Source organism: Nyctereutes procyonoides, unplaced genomic scaffold (assembly GCF_905146905.1).
Source record: "Nyctereutes procyonoides isolate TBG_1078 unplaced genomic scaffold, NYPRO_anot_genome, whole genome shotgun sequence".
Classification (NCBI taxonomy): domain Eukaryota; kingdom Metazoa; phylum Chordata; class Mammalia; order Carnivora; family Canidae; genus Nyctereutes; species Nyctereutes procyonoides.
In genome coordinates this window covers 18,301,788-18,308,548 of record NW_026575043.1, presented here as the reverse complement: position 1 = coordinate 18,308,548, position 6,761 = coordinate 18,301,788, and positions in this window count along the sequence as shown.

Below are 6,761 nucleotides of genomic sequence, written 5' to 3'. Positions count from 1 at the left end.
CGGGCTTTGGTGTCGCGGTAGTCGGGGTCGGCCAACTTCTAGGCTGCCAGAGTTAACGGCTTAGCTGATTTGGCATGCTGGGAAAATCTGTATGCATAATTGGAGTCGAGATGTACCTTAGCTTGCCTTGGGAACCTGTGAATTTGAACACTCAAATGGAAGAGCAGGGGGTTCATTCACAATCTTACTAGAAGTTTCTAACGGCATTATTCGTGGGGAGTTTAATTGCGCTGTAATGGTGTATCGGAAAAACTAATTTTTCTTCTTTCCATTTGCAGCTCAATAGTAGCAGTAGCATTATAAATGTAAGGATTGCTATAGAGCACTGGGTACCTTAGATACCATCAAGCAAACCATCAAGCAATTCCCGAGGCCCAAGAAAATCAGCCGCTAATAGTTTTGATGATCTTTATTTGCAATCCCACAAAGGTAAAGTGATGATGTGGTTTACGTAGCTTTTGGCATGAAAATAAGCAATGCACCTAGCAGTTCTTCCCTGAGCTGTTTTATTCTTATATCTTCAAAGTAGAAAATGAGCAGGTATGTTGAAGCTTGGACTACTTCCAAAAGATTTCTGGAGACTTTTTTTTTTTCCACATTGAAAAGTGAATAAACAAAATGTGTGTTAGTCTGAGAGAAATGGAAAAGAAGGACTACAGGGTAGCTCATTACTAATTCAGAAATGTAGAGGTTTCGTGGGGGAAGGCTGTCCCTTCCCCCCCCTCAAATACTTAATGAGCTAACACTGGCAGCAGAATGAAATGTAAGGAAAAGGAAATTTGGCCAAATCAACATAAACAAAATCCAAAGGAAATTCCAGTGTAAGTAGGTTGCTGTTGCACATTGATTTTCTGTCTTTTCTCCATATAAAGAGAATTGGCCAGCCCTCTGAGAAAATTTACATATATATTTTCAGGGTCTAGGTTCAGTTTCTGCTTAAAATAAAACATTTTTCTAAAAATTCCACAGTTATGTGATATCAGTGGATGGTATATTTGAAATAAGGCTTGACCTAAATGATCTGAACTGTGATTTGAGGTTCAGGGTAAAAAAAAAAATTTTTTTTTTTTTTAAATTCTCTGGTATTCTTACTTTTGTTGTGGATGTTCATGGCTGGGGGAGAAAATTGGTTAACCACTGCAGTACTTCTGAGATGAAAGGCAAAGGAGGTGGCACTATGTAAAAAGAGGCAAATTTAAACTGGATTTCAGAAGCCACAGATTCTTTTCTCTATTCAGGACTACCTGGTTATGTCGCTGTAGGCAGGCAATTAGCCTAATTAAGACTCAATTTCCCCCAAATATAACCCCAGAGGGCTTGGATTCTCTCTGGTTCCTTTTGGCGTTGACATCCTGTCTTTCAATATTTAAGGTGAACACGTGTATTTCACTTTTTGCCTTAAAGTGATCATTCATTATTGTATACTTTTGCCTTAAAGTGAACATGTTTTTGTATGACTGATGCAATTTTATAATTATAATTTTGAAATGTGATTGCACCACTGAAGTAATTCTGTATGGTTGGCTGGAAAGCCTTTTGTTGTGCCAGTTCTCGTACATAAATATCACGGCTTGCTTGTTTTAAACAGAAGTTAGAGGTGGCAATAGAGAGAGGGATCCAGATGTCCCTGTCGTATTCTCTATTCTTTTTTTTTTTTTTTTAATTTTTTTTTATTTATTTATGATAGTCACATAGAATGAGAGAGAGAGAGGCAGAGACACAGGCAGAGGGAGAAGCAGGCTCCATGCACCGGGAGCCCGACGTGGGATTCGGTCCCGGGTCTCCAGGATTGCGCCCTGGGCCAAAGGCAGGCGCCAAACCGCTGCGCCACCCAGGGATCCCAATATTCTCTATTCTTAACACCAACAGATGAGAAAGAGATCAGAAGTGCTTCATGTAGACAGGGCAGGCTTCGTGGACACGCACGCTTAGAAGGACCCTGTGCTTGGTTTAATACTGTTGCCATATTGAAATTCATTATTGTTTTGTTTTGAGAAAGAGAGAGAGAGAGAGAGAATGCATGCATGCACACACCTACTTGTATGAGCAGGGGGTGGGGGCAGAGTGAGAGGGAGAGAATCCCAAGCAGGCTCCATGCCTAGCACGTAGCTTCACACAGGACTTGATCTCACAACCCTCAGATCATGACCTGAGCCAAAATCAAAGTCAGGCCCTTATCCAACTGAGCCACCCAGGTGCTCCCCATTGAAGTTTTTTTTTTTTTTTTTTTTTTTTAAGGACCCTGCGTTTTCATTTTGCAGTGGGTGCCATGACTTTTCTAGCCAGTCATGCCTGTAAAGCTTGTCAACTTTGCTCTTGAGTTTAATAGACTAAGAAGATTCTAAGAAGCATTTGAGATTTTGACATTCTCTGTCTAGTGCTCAAATAGATCTTTAGTAAATGCAGATCTATTTCAGAAACTTCAACATGATCTAGCATGGCTGCCTGTGTACCCATTATTTACCTCCTCAGGGAACCCAGAGGGAAACTTAATACTTGCTGAGCACTATTGTGTTTATGTGTTCGGTGCGTTAGCATAACTTATTTATCCTTCAGTTTCTGCAAGAATAATAGGAAGTGTGTGACCCTCCAGGTATAATTTGAGACAGGGCTTTTGGATGCAAACTACAGTATCTACTCCGGTTAATTTAAGCAGAGCTGGGGAATAAAGGAAAATATTTTAGGAAGTTAACAGTAATGTTAAGCTGGAGGCTAAAGAAACAATCTCAAACATAGGGTTCAAAGCCAAGTTGGAGAATTGGCCCGTTAGGAAACTTCTACCACTTATATCCTGGCTGCAAAGTACAAATACCAGAAATTAGATCTTATTACAGCTACTACTGCTACCAGCACCAATGCCACTTCTGCCTCAGGAATATGACCTTCAAATTGTTAGGAAACTTCTCTTTCATTATTACCTGTGGAAGCTGGATGCCTGGGCTACTAGCTTTTCCAGGAGAAATGGCGCATGCACGGCTTCCTAACATTCTTTACTTCTGGATCAAAGTTCTGATTGTCAGAACTTAGTCACTTGCTTGTGTCCAGTTTGTAAGATAACCCAGGAAATTGAATTTTGTCTTCCATATTCAAGGGGAATTGATTATATATTAATCTCTACTACCATGCCTAAGTGATCAAAATAATGGAAATGGTTGGTCATTCTACAATCTTATCTGCTCTGCACTGTAGGAACAATAGAATTATAAAAAATGTATTAACTATCCAAAACTATAACTATTTATATAACTATCAAAAGTGGGGAGATAAGATAAAGAATGTTTGGAAATGAGACTAGCTTGCTGATTGCTCTATTGGTGCCGATTAGAAGAAAAAAAGCCATTATTTTACATTAGGTGCTGAAGAAGCAGGAGGGAAGGAGAAAGAAAAAATTTCTAGCAAATTCCAACATTGTTCATAATAGGCAAGTGATAGGCAGTATCCCAAAAAAGAGAGGATTTGGTTATTATATAAAGGTAACCTTAGAGAAAAAATATAAGCTTTCCTAAACACCAAAAGAAAGAGAGAATGCAAACAAATAAAGCAGACCATGGATGACTGTCTGTCTGTACTGATGGAACTGAGGCCAAGCATATACATTATATTAATAAATATGTAGGTTTAATTCACCTATAAAAGGATTTTATTTTTTTAAAGATTTATTTGTTTATTAGAAAGAGCATACAAGCAAGGAGGAGGGGCAGAGGGAGAGAGAGAGAAGCAGTGTCCTTGCTGAGCAGGGAGCCCAAGCAGGGCTTGATCCCAGGACAGATGTTTAACTGACTGAGCTGCCCAGGCACCCTGATAAGAATTTAAGTATTGGCTAACAAAGTAACACTCACATTCTGTTGTTTACAAGAGCACAAAGGGCACTTTACAATGCTAAAGGCTAAAGGCTACAATATGGACTAAAGATAGAATAGTGATTAATGCTAATGTTATGTACCAAAAAACGTGACAAAATTTTCACCCAAGCAGAAACAACAGAAGATGCAGGAGAAGCAGAAACTCAGGAGGCTTTGGTATATTTCTCTCAATCTGAGACAGAGTAAGTGGGGGAAAAAATCAGAAGAATATAGAATCCAGAAAGATAAGCAGTAATGTAGAAGATAGACATATGTACAAATCCCTGAATCTTGATACATAAAGGAAACACCTTATTTATTAGTATTACTATGGCTGCTGTGACAAATTCCTACCCTCTTGAGTAGGAATTCATTCCATTGCATTCTGGAGGCTAGAAGTCCAGAATTCGTTACACCAAAATGAAGATGTTGGCAGGGTGCATCATTCCAATAAAGGCCAGCATCCTCATATTTCTTTCTATTACATCTTTAGAAACCCTTCTCCTTTGTGTCAAGTCTTTCTCTGTCCCTCTGTCATAAAGATGCTTGTAATTGCATACAGGGCCCAGTTGGATAAATCAGGATAATCCCCCATCTATAAATCCTTAACTTAATCATACATGCAGACCCTTTTTTATATTCCTTTATAGAGTAGTATATTTCCAGGTTCTAAGCATAAGACCTAATATATTTGGGGTCCATTGTCAGCCTTCTGTACCTTCATTTTGAGTGCACATGAACATTCATGAAAATTGATTGCATCTTAGGTCATGAAGAAAATAAATAAATTTGAGAAGTAATAAATTCTAAAAATAAAAATAATGAAAACATAATTTTTTGACCCACAATGCAGTAGAATCAGAAACTAATAAAAATGAAAATTTAAAAAGATGTCTTCTAGAAATGTAAAAACATTTTAATAAGCAACTTTTGGGTCAAAGAGAAACATGGGTGAAATAGAATATTGTGGATCTATGAATGCAGTTCTGAGAGGAAAATTTATACCGTGAAATATTTATATGAATAAAAATGAATAATAAACCAAAACTGAAATGTAAATAATTTGAAAATAAGCCAAAAGAAAGCACAAGGAAAGAAATGATAAATATAAAAGAAATGTATAAGAAAACAACAATAATAACAGAAGAGTAGAACTTATGAATAAATTCAAATCATAAAAGTTGAAAAATTCACAAAATTAACAAACCACTAGCTACTGTATGTAATGAAAAATAATGAAAAGGAGAAACCATAAATACACAAAATTAAAAGTGACAAGAAGGCAATAACCATCATAACAGAATTTTAAAAATCATAGAGATTTATTTTGTATAAGTCTCTGTAAATAAATGTAAACTTAGATGAAGTTTCCTAGAAAAAATTTTTGAATTGTTTTCTAGAAAAATGCAATATAATAAAATTGACACCAGTGAGAAAGAAATCCTAAAGATTCCATTGTAGTTACTATGGAAGAAATAGAGGAAGTAGTAAAAGAGCTGCCTTACAAAAAAGTATCAATTCCAGATGTGTTCACAGTGGGATTCTACCGAAATTAAAGATCAGATCATCTTAGTGCTCATTAGATTACTCCACAGCAAAGAAGAAAAACTTGGAAATTTGTTTTATGAAGAGCCTAAAGCATTGATCCCTAAACCTGTCAAAGATTTCTCTAAACAGGAAAACTACAGAACAAACTCAGTTATAAATATATGTGTAAAAATGGCAAATAAATATTAGCAAATATAATCCAATTGCATATTAAAAAATACATCATGAATACATGGAATTCATTCCAAGAATTCTAGGGTGGTCCAACATTAGGGAATCTGTTCATATAATGCATCATGTTAACATGGCTAATGAGAAAAATCATATAATCATTACTGTAGGCTCAGAAAAACCATTTGACATTATTTAATACTCATTCACATTAAGAACACTCAATAAAATAGCAATTAATGTACGTGTGTGTGTGCACGTGTGTGCCAAAATCCCAAAGGTAGAGTTTACTTTTTATTTAATGGGAAAACGTGGGAAGCTTTCTTGTTAAAATCAGGAAAAAAGCAAAAGCACCATCTCCACTATTTAATAACATTGTGTGAGAGAGTTTCAGCCAATGCTCTTAGATAAGAAAAAGTAATTAGAGGCATTCAAATAGAAATGAGAGTTTAAAATCTGTAGAGAATTTGATTTTATATCCTGAATACTCAAGATAATCAATGGAAGAACTACAATAATAAGAAAATTTATCAAAGCAGCAGATTATAATAAGAATGTAAAAAATCAGTAGTTAGAAGTTATAATTAAAGGGAAGACAACATTTGTATTAAATATTTAAAAATGGAGATATAAAAATATAGTGTTAGTCATATGAATAACAATATAAAAACACAAAGCTGCCAAAGTGCATTGAAAAGTACATCGACAGACATGATGTATTAATTTATAAATTACTAAATTCAAATAAAAAATAACAGGTAGTTTAAAAAATATATGGAACTGGATAAGTAAAGAGTTTATTAGAAGAACTGAGTTCATTCAGAAAGAACATAAAAATTCCATGAGTGAAAAAAGAGCAATGGAGGGTAGGAGCTGGGAGAACACTTTAAGATATTAAAACTTTAATTATAAATCCTCTATAATCAAAACAAGATGCTATTGACATACTAAGAGATGGATCAGGGGATCCCTGGGTGGCTCAGCGGTGTAGTGCCTGCCTTTGGCCCAGGGTGTGATCATGGGGTCCTGGGATCGAGTCTCACATCGGGCTCCCTGCATGGAGCCTGATTCTCCCTCTGCCTGTGTCTCTGCCTCTCTCTCTCTGTCTCTCATGAATAAATAAAGAAAATCTTAAAAAAAGAGATGGATCAAAGGAACAGAATAGAAAATCCAGATATAGACCCAGCTGTATTTGTTAAT